The following is a 15314-nucleotide window of genomic DNA, read 5'->3' on the forward strand; positions in this document are numbered from 1 at the left end:
CTACATCATGATAATAAGAAAGGCTTCACTCTGCGCACTACTATGCTTTGGTGCATACACGATTTCTAGCATTGAGCACCTTGTTAGGCCGAACTACAAAATGTTATTATACACGTATTTATTGCAACAAAAATCCATTGTTAAGGAGCCTAAGAAAGAAGCTAGGCTACCTTGGACACCGTTGTTACCTTCCTATGGATCACCCTTGGAGGAAGAGCTTGGATTTTGATGGAGAAACTGAGGATCGAGATGCATCGGAAAAGTTCACCGTACTGGAGGTCCTTGAGGAACTTGAGAAGGTGAAAGATGTATGCCCAGGTAAGCACGGTGGAAAACGGAAATGAAAGCATGGAGAAGATCTAGTGATTTATAATCAAAATTGGCTTGGTGGGGGCTACCGTATTGGAAAGACCTATTGCTGTCACACAATCTTGATGTCATGCACATTGAGAAGAACATATGTGAAAACATTCTTTGGACATCGCTGAAAGTGGAGGGCAAGACAAAGGACACAATAAACACTAGGCTAGATTTGCATGATATGAACATAAGGCCTCAATATCTAGGCGTGTAGCAAAGCACCTCTCTTAAATTCTTGGAAGCTCACTATGTCATAACAGAAAAACATAGAGCAGAATTTTGCAAGTTCCTTAAAGGTGTTAAGTTTCCACATGGTTATGCAACCAACCTAGCAAAATCCATAAGTGTAGATGGTACCAAGGTAGTTGGCAAGGTGAAAACAGATACTTGCCATGTCCTGGATCATACCTGTAGGCTTAAGAGGTTTTGTTCCCAAAGATGTATATGAAGCTGTTTCGAAACTTGGGAACTTCTTTAGGCAACTATGTAGTAGAACTCTGAGGAAAGAAGTCATGGAAAAGCTAAAACTGGACATCCCACTCATCTTATGCAAGCTTGAGAAGATTTTTCCACCAGCCTTTTTTGATGTTATGGTGCAATTGGCTGTCCATCTATCTAACAAGGCACTTCTTAGGGGGCCTATATAGTACGGACGGATGTATCCAATTGAACAGCGACTAAGCATGTTGAAAAATTTATTAAGGAACAGGGCCAGGTCGGAAGGATCAATTGCGAAGGCTTACTTAGAAAATGAGACCTTGGCATTTTGGGAGAGGTTCATGGACAATGTTAAAACAAGATATAACTGGTATGACAATATGTCACATGATGGGCCAGCACCTAGTGAGACCTCTGTTTTCATGCATGGTGTTAAGCCCATTGGCCAGATTAGGGTAAAGGACATCAAGGATAAAACCAAAATCAATAAGCTAGCTTAGTATGTGCTTAATAACTGCAACGAGGTTGGACCATATGTGTAGTAAGTATGATTTTTATATGCTAATTTGTTGTTTCCTATATTACCTATGAAATGTTACCAATAATAATGCTTATATGTGCTACAGAATATACAGACAAATTTTAGAGGAACAAGGGGCAAGTGATGATGTTGATAGTAGGCTAGCAACAGAGCTTCTAGCATGGTTTAAGTCTCATGTATATGATTAGCATATTTTAGTTCTGTTAGACCGATCATTGGCAGAATTATATGACAACTTAGTGGTGACGGTGGTTTCATGTATGTGTACAGATCAAGGAGCTACGTAGAGAGAAACCAACAGAGGTCAGTGAACATTTGTATGTACTGGCATGTGGTCCTTGTAACACCCTGGTGTTAAGCATGCATTTGGCAATTGCATTGCATGAGCACAAGCATCATTGAGCATTCATGAGCATGAGCATGTCAAATTCTATCTTCACTACCTTGTTTATATCACTTGTGATGCCTCTTAAATTTATACCTAGGCTAGGGTTTACATGTGATCAACATGTGAAATGCTTGTGGCACCTTAGGAGTACCTTAAACATGTTTAGAATGTCACATGAAACAACTTTGGTATTCATGACTTGGACCAATTTGGCCTCTAAGTCATGATTATAGTGTAAGCTACCATTTTCATGTTGCATGTTTGACCAAAGTTGAACTATACTCTAGAAACATTTCATAGCTATGTACCCTAAAGCAAAGTTGTAGTACATGACTAGGGTAACAACTTTTATTTTAGGATCAAGACCTAATTCGGTGCATAGCATGCTCAAAAATAGCTCACAAGTAGCAAAAGAATTATTGTTCTATCACTTTGAAAATTTTCTAAGTCTGGGATCGAATTACATTTTCAAGTGCTGCACTTTGGGATGATATAACTTGCAAACCATTAGCATTTAGGCCAAAGTCCTTTAAGAAAAATTGTAGATTGTATGTAGCTCTACAACTTTTGTTAATGCTCCTCTCAACAAATCGCCACGGATTTGGAGTTAGACGATCGCAAAGTAACATTGTTAGGCGCTGTCATCGGCTCTGATGGCCCCATCCATGTGCATGTTAGTGGCCGACCGACCATAGTCCATGGCCACCATATTGCGGCTATACACTAGCGATGGCCCGATCGGTCAGGCCAGAGCGTGCACTTAGGCGTCACGCCCCTACTACTCACTCCACTCGCCCGCTCTCACTTCCTCTCTCTCGCTCTACCTTGCCAAGCGGAGCTCCGAGCTCGCTGCATCACCATCGCAGCTCTGCCCCAGCCAGTCACCATCGATGTAGCTCCATAGGTCGATTCGTCTTGGCCACAGCTACTCCGCCATCACCTCCACCTCCTCAAGCCACCAGCACAACCTCTCAATCCAAGGTAAAGCGGCATTTTGCTTGGCCATAGCCGTCGTCGCCACCGGAGCACCGCCGTGCTCTCTGCTCACCATGGCTCGGCCACTCCACCACAACTCCTGCCTTCCTCTTCTCTAGCCTAGCACCATGCTAGGCTCTAGATGCTCTGGCCAGATCTAGGGTAGACGCTACCGCCTGGTTGCACAGGAACGCGTCGCCAGTCTACGCACGGCCACCGTGGCACTCGAGCTTCTGTTGCCGAGCTGGTCCATCGTCTCTGTCCTCTCTCACACATCTTAGGTTGAGTGACCCTAGACCTAGCATGTGGCATGACGGAGACCTACCTTTCACACTACTACAGATATGAACTTGCGCAGCGTTGCATAATTGGCCTCCGTGGCGGGCACTGTTTTTGCCCGCCACGGTAATTCGGTGTCCGGCCGGCCACTGAGACGCCCGCTGCGGTAAATGATTTACTGCAGCGGGCAACCTTATTTGCCTGCTGCGGTAAATCCCCATTTACCGCAGCGGACATCTTAACATGTCTGCCACGGTAAATTGATTTACTGCAGCGGGCAACCTTATTTGCCCGCTGCGGTAAATCCACATTTACCGCTGCGGACATCTTAACGCGTCCGCCATGGTAAATCGATTTACCGTGGCGGACGTCTTAAGATGTCCGCCACAGAAAATACCCGCCACCTAAAATGTGGACGACGACCGGATTTAGCCCAGATCTGGCGCTCGACGGTTTCCTTAAAAAAAGGGAAAATGACCAGCGGGCCCCATCTATCATTCTATGTGTGTTCTTTGATTTCTTATTTGTTTTCACAGATTTGAATGCTTGTTTCCAAAATTCATAAGTAGAGTTGCAGATGTCCATTTTAGGTGAACCAAATTTTGTTAAATTCATCATGAAGTGTACTATTTGATAAAAATATGAAACCTACTTTTTGGGATGTTTTCTGGGAGAATTAAATGGAGCTAGATAAGTGCTTTGAAATTGTTTTCAATCTTGTAAAATGCACAACTTGAGCTAGGAAAGTGATAAAATTGTGATTCCAATTTTGCTGATCTTGTGTTGACATGATTTAGCTAAGAAAAATACTAAACCTACAGTAAGCATAATTGGAATATGGTCTTCCTATTTAATCTTAAATAATTGCTAGTTTCTAGTGAAAATAAATGGGGTAAAAATACATAACTAATGATCATGCAAATTTTTACACAGTGTTATGGTGCTAGTATGAATGTAAGAAAATTAGAATTTGTTGTTTGACACTTTTCACTAGGCTAAACTATTTTTGCTAAAATAAGCCTATGCAACTTGTCATTTTTGTAGAGATGGCTATATTTATCCAAATGGCATGAAATTTGTAGAGTAGACTTCTGGGGTCATATGTAGACTATTGTAATTTTCTCATAATTTATTGTGTATTTTTTATATATTTTTCTTATTTCACCTTAGTGTCCAAATAAATTAATAAAGGCATTTAAATAATTTATTTGGGCTTGACCATGATGTTTTCTAGTGTATGTATGATGTCTATGAACTTTTGGTACCATTGATTGTGCCCAATTTTGAATGCTTGTATGCAGTGAAATATTAATTGCTCTATAATTCAATTTTAGTGACTGTTTGGACAGTTTTGGTTGTTAAGTAAATTGCATGGGTAAGGTGATATTTGCTGTGAATCTTGTCAATAACAAAGTTGTAGATAACTTACTTATATTTCTTGTGTCAAATTCTCATGGAAACAGGTTAAATGGTTTGAGAGTTATAGCTGTTAGAAGTTGGTCTCCCAAAATGCTTGCTCTTTGGAATTTCTGGACAGACCTGGGAAGTTTACCTGTTTTGCCTAGGATAGTTGTTGAATCACCTTCTGGTGATTAAATGAAAGTTGTAGGAAATTTTATAAGCTTTCCAGAAAGTCCAAGATCATAGCATTTGGTTGAGTACAACTCCAGTTATGATCTAAACTTATAGCTATTGTGTTGTGGTCCAGAAATGGACTTAGTGTAGATTCTTGAAATTTCTAGAGAAGAGATATGCACCTACTTAGTAAATAAAAATTTAACTTTATTATTATCCTAATGACCTAATATTATAGTCATCATTTAACCATGCATAATATCATGTTATGTCATCCATGACCCTTCTTATGCATTCATGATTCTCACTTTTTGCATGTGCATGCAATAGGTGCGACAGAAGAAATCACCGTGTTGGAGTACAAGGCCGATCCCTAGGAAGAGCATCAGTAAGTGCAGCAATAGGAGGCCCTAGGAGAAGGTGAGCCTAATGGTGAATAGTTGCCTGAGTGTCCAGATCACCAGCCCTCAATGTTTGTGAAAGGCAAGCCCCGGAGCATTCTAAGCCTCCTATGTTTTCAAACTATCAACTTGAGTCCTTTTATGTTGATGCATTAAGTACTACCAATTGATTGGAACCACTTGCTGCATATATCTTCCTTGTCCAGACATATATATATAGATCTTGAATCCTATGTAGGTTCAGGATCGAATATATGCTTAGCCATGCTTAGTCGGTAGAAGTCGGGTGATTACTTGTCACCTGCAAGATATAGGCTGATAACTAATCATGGTTGGCTATATTTGCTAGTGTGGAAATAACCATGTGTCAATGAATAAAGGAGATTGGGCAGGATCATGATAGAGAAGAAACAAGGCATGGAGGTCTTGGGTGCCTATCTATCGCCGTCTGTGTCGATTAAGGATTGATTCACTGTATGTCCTCATGTCATGTTGAATGCATGCCTAGCACTTAGCTGGTCGGATCCGATCATACGACCACAAAGCTGAGTAGTTTAATTCAGGCCGGGCCCCGATAAGTGGAAGTGTGCACACTAGAGGCAGTAAGGATGTGCGGAGAGCCAATGGTGTGAGTCCAAGGGCGGGTTCGAGTCCCGATCTTCTTGGCAGATTGGTAGAATCTCTGAGGGTGCAGCGCTGATCGGACCCACTACTGTACCTGAATTGTACCAAAGGTGACCTGAGGCTACCTTAGTGGGTGTGCCTCAGTTTGTGTTAAGAATAAATTCCCTAGCTAGATAGGAATTGATTTGAATCGCCGTCTCTCCCAGATAGTGAGAACTTGACTGAGCAGCGGCAACATAGAAGCACTAATTGAAACTTGGTGGTTATGATCATTGCTTAAATTATTATATCGGATATGGTTACTAATGCTTGTTAGCTTAATCAAGTGATTGCTCTAGTATAGGTGCTAATCTAGAGATGCTTAATTGAATAGGTATTCAAATTGATGCTAGAGGTACTAAATCTCCAAGTTATGTTACTTAAGCTTTTATGTAAAATGTTGTCAAGCTAACTTCACCTTTAAAGCCTTGCATACTCCTTGGTGTCTTATTATTTTGGTTTATGATGGGTAAGTCTAGCTAAGTACATTCTCATACTCAGGGTTTATTCCCATTGTTGCAGATAATGTGATGTACCATGGTTACTGCAAGCATTGCATAACTCCTATAGTTGATGGAGAGTAAGACCAAGGGCATGGTCATTCTATATCATCTCATCTATGTGCTTTTGTTAGAGATGATCTTAAATTGGCTATGTATTTTAACTATCTTGATGTTGTTTCAAAACTATATTGCTTTCGCTACTTCTAAATTTGGGTTGTAATAACTTTGTTGAAACTCTGATGTATCAGAAATGTTTATGAACTTGTTGTAACATGTGACTGGTTGTGTTGAATCATGTATGATCTTGGTTTATACATTGGTTTGTTTGAGATCCTTCATGATTTCATCAGACTACCGGGTTTATATGGGCTCAAGTATGATGGTTTGATCGCTTCAGTGATTGCTATTGTACTTGTGCTCTTATAAATTAGACGGTTCTATTATAGTCCTGATACCCGAGTCCGGGTCTATGCAACTTGCAGTATTTAAAACAAAGGTTTTATTTTGTAAAACTTGTCATACTTGTCATATGTGTATTTAAAACAAAGGTTTTATTTTGTAAAAAACTAAAGTATGCTAGTGGTTATCTCCTTTATGCCTAGTTAAGGACTATTAGGTGGCTATTTAAGTACTAACATGGGATGGGTTTTTACTTTTGTTGTCCATATGACATGCTATTTTATGGATGCTATTCACTTGAGTGGTAATGTATGGATCGAATGCTTCTATGCCTAGGTAAGAAGGTAAGTTGATGAGTGGCATGACTGCAAGATGTGAGCGTGCGGTCGGGGAGAGCTAGCTTTGATATGGATGTATATGCATGCTTGCATGTGTGTATGGTGCATATTTAATTGTGGGTAAAAAATTGTCATCGGGTAGCTTTGATACAGAAGTATATATATTAGGATATATATATATATGGAAGTGTTTAGTTTACTGCTCTCATATATCCTGTTGTTCTTCAATATTCAACCTAGAGCCCATATTACATTCTTGTACATTTAATTGTTGGGATGGGCTGAAATGAATCTTCTACAGGTACACTAACAACAAAACGTGTAGCTCATTTAGTTACGATTATATTGAGAGAATGTATGTATGCCACCATGTATATCATTAAGGATTTATTTTTTCCTAAGTTTGTGAGGACGTATGGAACGTGCATGCATCATGATAAATCATTCATTCATATCATTACATTGTTCCTCCTCCTTATAAGTTTCAGATTATGTTATGTAACCCTTTTCTATGATCGCATTGTCTCAAAGGAGTTATACCATTTTGATATAGATACCAGCCCTAGGAGCCCCTATTGCAAGTGACACCTTTTTGGCACTATTTGGGACTCCCACCCTACTATGGAGGGTACTACACTCGGTCGGGTATGCTAAACCGCCTTGCTACTTTTGGTGAAAAGTGGTAACTGAGGGACAATAGTGGTACGACATATGGGTGACTGTCCCAGCCCATGCTAATCACCCATAGTGGCAAGGCTAGAGTGTGGAGTCAGATGGGCAGACACCTTGGGAGGGTGCCCAAGTTGTAGCTTTCGAGGTCCTTAATGAGATATGTCAATAGTTTGGGGATGAGCTAGACAACGGTCCTGCCAGATCCTTTCCTCGGGTGGACCCATCGCAAACCGCTTGGACCCCACCAGGCAGTAATGCTTTGGTAAGAGACCAGGATGAAAGAGCAGGAAGTAGTAATGCTGCATTGAGTGTCATGTATGCTGTTACGAAGATGTTTTACTCTCGCTAGGATAGCTACATCAGTTGTATGCAAGAGCTCCAAAGAGCACATGCTGCACAACGTAGAATGCGAGGACATGTGCACAGGCACCAAAGGGCAGTTAGAGTAGCTCAGAATTAGATAGGTAATTATATGATAGCCTTGGAAGCTCATCAGGGGTAGTTTGTCTGTGCTGTTGCTAAGAGGGATGCAGCCATAGTAGAGGTTCATGGGATCCGTGCGGAGAGAGACGAGGCTATTCATCTTGCTGAGTCTAGGGAGGCTACCTAGATCAGGGCTATGTTTGAGGCTACTAGGTAGGAAACCCGGTTTGATAACATAGAGTCAGAGTATAGATGCCAGATCAGAGAGCAGCAGGAGAACATTGAGGAGCTTCAGGTGGCTGTCCACCACCTCAATAATATTATCCATCCCATTCCTGCCTCAGATGCTCCAGCGGTGGAAGAAGATCCTAATGTGTTGATTGCTAAGGACGATGGCATGGAGGTGGACACCGAGGTTGAGCTTGAAGATGAGGAGATCGAGCCTTTTGAGGACGACCATGGTGATGGTGTGTCCGACATTGACAACGACCACCCCGAGGAGTAGCTTAGCTATAGTATCTAGCTAGATGTGTTAGCTCTTTATCTTTGATCCTTTATGTAATGAACTCATAATTTAGTTCAATCTCCTGATGTACCCTTTGATGTACTCTTGAAACCTTGCATGTAATCCATGTTGTGGTTGCACTTTTAATGCATGCCTGTTGTGTTGGCAAGCAATTTGGCATATACGAAATGCATTGCGAATGGCGTTGAGTAATATAATTGGTGATGTTATGGTTGTGGAAATGAATTATTGTGCCTCTGTTTTATTGTATGAATTTAAATTCTCTCTAGTAAATTTAGTTTGGCATAATTATACAATTCTTCTACAATTTTCTAGCATCATCAATAATTGCTTCTTGTTGCAATTCTGCAGATGCCTCACACTCATTCTAGAGCCGGTGGGAATGATGTTGTTGGGGGTAGTGGCTTGCATCATGATCACAATGAAACTTTGCCACAACCGCCCCCACCCACTCCGGCAGAGTTGATGGCTATGATCGCTGAAGGGCAATGTGCTATGGGCGAGACTATGCGCACCATGGTGCAGCAAGTCACCTAGGGTAGGCATCAGCGCTAGGGTGTAGAGCCAAACCAATACAGTGATTTCAAGGATTTATAGGATAGCAAGCCACCTATTTTTAAGGAGGCTAAAGAGCCACTCCAAGCAGAGGAATGGCTGAACACACTTGAACAAAAGTTTTGTTTGTTGAGGCTGACTAAGCCAATGAAACTGAGTATGCATCCTAGTAGTTGCAGGGGCCTGCAGGCATTTGGTGGAGTCATCACCGAGCCACCCTACCTGAGAATGCTCAAATTACCTAGAACCAGTTTAAAACTGCTTTTAGGGGACACTATATTCCTCTGGGTCTTATGAGAATTAAACATACAGAATTCATGAGGCTGACACAAGGTACCAAGAGCTTGATTGAATATCTACATGCTTTCAACAATCTTTCAAGGTATGCCATAGAATTTGTTGACACTGATGCAAAGAAGATTGCTAGTTTCAAGAGAGGGCTTAGTCCAAAGCTGATGAAGACTCTAGCTAACAGCAAGTGTGTCAGTTTCAATGAATTTGTTAGTGATGCTTTAACTTAAGAGAATCAAAACAACATCTATTTAGCATCCAAGAATCGGAAGAGAGCCTATGAAGTAGGCGCTCCTCAGTCAAAAGCTCCAGCGCTGCGAGACCTTAGTTTCGCCCTCCTCCCAAGTTTAGGCCACCTCAGAAAAAGGTGCAAACCATTCAGAACCAGAAGGTGTTTTGCAAGGCCTATTCTATTGCTCTACCAAAGGGCGACACAGGATAGGGAAGTTCTAGTGTTCCACCCAGCAACATGCCATGTTGGAACTGCAACAAGCCCAGCCACTGGGCAAGAAATTGCCCCTATCCCAAGAAGAACAACCAGAAGCAGGGTAATTCCAATGTGCATCAGGGACATGTGCACTATACCACTTTTGAAGAAATTCCTGTTGGTGAAGTTGTTACTGTGGGTACGTTTCATGTGAACCAACATCCTGTAGTTGTTTTGTTTGATTCTGGTGCATCACATTCATTTATTAGTCAAACATTTGTATCCAAGCATAATCAGAGGGTAGTTACTGTAGATAAAGGGTGGTTACTGCATAAGTGTAGACGAAAATCAAATCTCCACCAACCAAATAGTTAGAGATGTGCGCATCTCAATAAGCAACCGGATATATACCATAGATCTTGTAGTATTACCCGGGTTAGGGATAGATGTAATTCTGGGAATGAAATGGATGAGTGGCCATGGAGTTCTTATTAATACTTCCACTCAGGTGATTATGTTAAGGGAGCCCGACAGTAAGAATGCTTTCTTAGTACCACTTCCTAGAGATTTTGACCTCCAAAATGTAGTTAATGCTATCCAACCCGTGACTATTGCTGACATTCCAGTGGTGTGTGAATTTCTAGAAGTGTTTCTATATGAGTTGCCTAGGTTACCACCTAACAGAGATGTAGAGTTTAAGATTGAATTATTACCAGGCATGGCACCTATCTCACGAAGGCCTTATAGGATGCCACCCAATGAATTAGCTGAGCTCAAAGTGCAATTGTAGGAGCTTCTTAAAAAAGGTCTCATTCGACCTAGCTCATCACCGTGGGGTTGTCCTGCCATATTCATGAAAAAGAAGGACAAATCTTTGCAGATGTGTGTGGACTACTGGCCCCTTAATGCGGTAATGATCAATAACAAGTATCCATTGCCTTGAATTAATATCTTGTTTGATCAGCTATCAAAGGCTAAAGTATTCTCCAAGATCAATTTGAGATCAGGGTATCACCAGATTAAGATCAGGCCGAAAGACATACCTAAGACTGCCTTCTCTACTAGGTATGGTCTATATGAGTATCTTGTCAGGTCTTTTGGGCTGACCAATGCTCCTACCTATTTCATGTATCTCATGAATTCGGTGTTCATGCCTGAACTTGATAAATTCATGGTGGTGTTTATTGATGACATCTTAGTCTATTCTGAGAATGCGGAAGATCATGAAGAACACCTAAGAGTTGTCTTAACAAGGTTGTGAGAACATAAGATATATGCTAAGTTTTGCAAATGCGAATTTTGGTTAAAGAAAGTACCCTTCCTAGGTCATGTGTTATCTGAAGATGGAATTTTGGTAGATCCTGGCAAAGTGCAAGAAGTTATGGATTGGAATGCCCTGACTTCAGTTCATGAAGTTTAGAGTTTCCTTGGGTTAATAGGTTATTACCGTCGTTTCATTCTAGACTTCTCTAAGATAGTCAAGACCTTAACCATATTGCTTTAGAAAGATGAGAAATTTGTGTAGACTCTGGAGTGTGAAGCTGCTTTTCACACTTTACGGACTTTGTTGACCACCGTTCTAGTTTTAGCATAGCCCAACATAGAAAAACCATTTGATGTGTTTTGTGACACATCTGGTACTAGTTTGGGGTGTGTGCTCATGCAAGAGGGCCGAGTCATTGCCTATGCCTCGCGTCAACTAAGGAAACATGAGGTTAATTACCCAACTCATGATTTAGAGCTAGCCACGGTTGTTCATGCTTTGAAGATTTGGAGGCACTATTTGCTTGGTAATGTGTGTCACATTTACACTGATCACAAGAGCCTCAAGTACATCTTCACGCAACCTGAGTTGAACATGAAACAAAGAAGGTGGTTGGAGCTAATCAAGGATTACAACCTAGAGGTGCATTATCACCCGGGAAAGGCAAATGTTGTTGCAAATGCTTTGAGCCAGAAGTATCATAGCAAACCATTGCTGGAAGATGGCTTTAACCTACTTCATCATGTAGTTTTACATAATTTCACTATCAATTGCTCTCTTGAAGCTAAGGTCATGGAACTCCAAAAGACCGACATGGGTATATTTCATATCAAGAGGAAGATGGAAGAAGAAGAGACTAAACATTTAAGATTAGATGAGAGAGGTGTACTTTGGTTTAAGGATAGACTTGTTGTACCTAAAGATAGAGAACTTAGAAACCAAATCTTAGATGAAGCACACTCTTCTAAATTGTCCATCCATCCTGGTAGTAGCAAGATGTACCAGGATTTGAAGACCTAGTTTTGGTGGACAAAGATGAAGAAAGAGATTGCAGCATATGTGGCTAGATGTGATACTTGCTACCGAGTCAAAGCCGTTCATTTGAAACCCATAGGGCTACTCCAACCACTACCTGTTTTAGGTTGGAAATGGGAAGAAATCAGCATGGACTTCATTGTTGGTCTTCCAACCACCCATAAAGTAACGATTCCATTTGGGTAATTGTGGACCATCTGACGAAGTCAACACATTTCATTCCAGTTCAGACAGTTTACCGCCCACATCAATATACAGAGCTGTATATCACCCACATAGTGCAATTGCATGGAATACCTAGAACCATTGTGTCCGATAGAGGTCCACAGTTTGTAAATCATTTTTGGAACATTTGCATAATCAATTGGGAACCAAATTGATCCGAAGTTCTGCTTATCACCCTCAAACTGCTGGGCAAACAGAGCGAGTAAATCATATTCTAGAAGACATGTTAAGGGCCTGTGTAATATCTTCAAAGGGTTCATGGGAGAAATGGCTACATTTTGCTGAGTTCTCCTATAACAATAGCTATCAAGAAAGCATCAAGATTGCCCCTTTTGAGGCTTTATATGGCTGCAAGTGTAGAACTCTTCTGAATTGGGTTGAGCTAGGCGAAAGAAGGTATTATGGTATTGACTTAGTCAAAGAAGCCAAAGAGCAAGTTTGGATTATTTAGCAACATATAGAAGCTGCTCAATCAAGATAGAAGAGTTATGCGGACAAGAGAAGGAGTCCTCTTGTATTTGAAGTTGGTGATTACGTGTACCTACAAGTATCACCAATGAAAAAGGTACAGCGATTTGATGTAAAGCGAAAGCTGGTGCCCTGGTGTGTGGGCCCATACAAAATTATTAAGCAATGTGGACCAGTAGCTTATAGACTCCAACTACCACCAGAGATGAGTGCCATCTTCAATGTTTTCCACGTCTCTCAATTGAAGAAATGTCTTCATGTACCCGAAGAAGCCATTGAATCCACTAGTGTCAAGATCCAGTCTGATTTGACGTATGAAGAAAAAACTATCCGGGTGATAGAATAAATGGAGAGAGTGACTAGAAGTAAGGTGGTTAAGTTCTATAAAGTGTTGTGGAACAACCATAGTGAGCAAGATGCAACGTGGGAAAGGGACGATTTTTTGCGTGACGCCTACCCCACTTTCTACAAGGATTGTTAGGTCTTTCCAATCTTGGGATGAGATTTCTATAAGGGCGGAGGGGCTGTAACATCCTAGTGTTAAGCATGCATTTGGCATTTGTATTGCTTGAGCACAAGCATCATTGAGCATTCATGATCAAGAGCATGTCAAATTCTTTCACTACCTGGTTTATCACTTGTGATGCCTCTTAAATTTATACCTAGGCTAGGGTTTACATGTGATCAATGTGTGAAATGCTTGTGGGACCTTACGAGTACCTTAAACATGTTTAGAATGACACATGGAACAACTTTGGTATTCATGACTTGGACCAATTTGGCCTCTAAGTCATGATTATAGTGTAAGCTACCATTTTCAAGTTTCATGTTTCACCTAAGTCGAACTATACTCTAGAGACTTTTCATGACTGTGCACCCTAAAGTAAAGTTGTAGTACTTGACTAGGGTAACAACTTTTATTTTTGGGTCAAGACCTAATTCGGTGCATAGCATGCTCAAAAATAGCTCACGAGTAGCAAAAGAATTACTGTTCTATCACATTGAAAATTTTCTAAGTCTGGGATCGAATTACAGTTTCAAGTGTTGTACTTTGGGATGATATAACTTGCAAACCATTAGGATTTAGGCAAAAGTCCTTTAAGAAAAATTGTAGATCATATGAAGCTCTACAACTTTTGTTAATGCTCCTCTCAACAAATCACCACGGATTTGGAGTTAGACGATCACAAAGTAACGTTGTCAGGCACTGTCACCGGCTCTGATGGCTGTGTCCATTCATGCGTCACTGGCCAACTGGCCACAGGCTGTGGCCACCGTGTGGCAGCTATACAACAGAGATGGCCTGGCCAGTTAGGCCAGAGCGTGCACTTAGGCACCACGCCCCTACTGCTCACTTCACTCGTCCGCTCTCACTTCCTCCCTCTTGCCATGCCTTGCCAAGCGGAGCTCCGAGCTCTCTACATCACCGTCGTAGCTCCGCTGTAGCTAGTCGCCACCGACAAAGCTCCACCGGTCAATTCATCTCGGCCATAGTTGCTCCACCATCACCTCCACCTCCTCGAGCCACTAGCACGACCTCTCGACCCAAGGTAAAGCGGCACTTTGCTTCGCCGTAGCCGCCGTCGCCATTGGAGCACCGCTGTGCTCTCTGCTCACCATGGCTCGGACGCTCCACCATATCTCCTACCTTCCTCTTCTCTAGCCTAGCACCACGCTAGGCTCCAAATGCTCAGGCTGGATCTAGGGTAGACGCTATCGCCTAGTTGCGTAGGAACACGTTGCCGCTGTGCGTGCGGTCGCCATGCCCGCCGTGGCACTCGAGCTTGCCATTGCTGAGCTGGTCCATCATCTCCCTCCTATCTCTCATGTCTTAGGTTGAGTGACCCTAGACATAGCATATGGCATGATGGAGACCTACCTTTCGCCACCGTCTAGTCGAAATGGTGGGAGCACCACCGTGCTCCGTGTGTCGCTGCGCAGCCATGCCCATGGTCGGAGCTCACCGCCACCTCACTAGAACCCTAGCCCACCCTAGATAGCTTCGTTAGGATTCTGTGAAGCCATAGCACACCTCACCAGAGCACGTGATGGCCAGAGAACGCTGGCGTACTGCTGCGCTACCTCAGTCGTCCGCCATTGCTGCCGGTGAGCCATCTCCGGTGAACCCTAGCTCACGTCTTCACCACCAACCGACGTGCTTGATATCGAGAACATGTTGGTGTCACCCTCGTCACCGGTGATCTCACTCCAGCGAGATAGGGCTGGCCAGAGTGCCTCCCCTACCCTGGTATCACTTGCCAGCGGGTCCCATCTGTCAGTCTCTGTGTGTTCTTTGATTTCTTATTTTTTTCACAGATTTGAATGCATGTTTCAAAAATTCATAAGTAGAGTTGTAGATGTCCATTTTGGGTCAACCAAATTTTGTTGGATTCATCATGAAGTGTACTATTCGATAAAAATATGAAACCTGCTATTTTTTATGTTTTCTAGGAGAATTAAATGGAGCTATATAAGTGCTTTTAAATTGTTTTCAATTTTGTAAAATGCATAACTTGAGCTAGGAAAGTGATAAAATTGTGATTCCAATTTTTGTGATCTTGTGTTGAC

This window comes from Miscanthus floridulus, chromosome 14 (assembly GCF_019320115.1).
Source record: "Miscanthus floridulus cultivar M001 chromosome 14, ASM1932011v1, whole genome shotgun sequence".
Taxonomy (NCBI): domain Eukaryota; kingdom Viridiplantae; phylum Streptophyta; class Magnoliopsida; order Poales; family Poaceae; genus Miscanthus; species Miscanthus floridulus.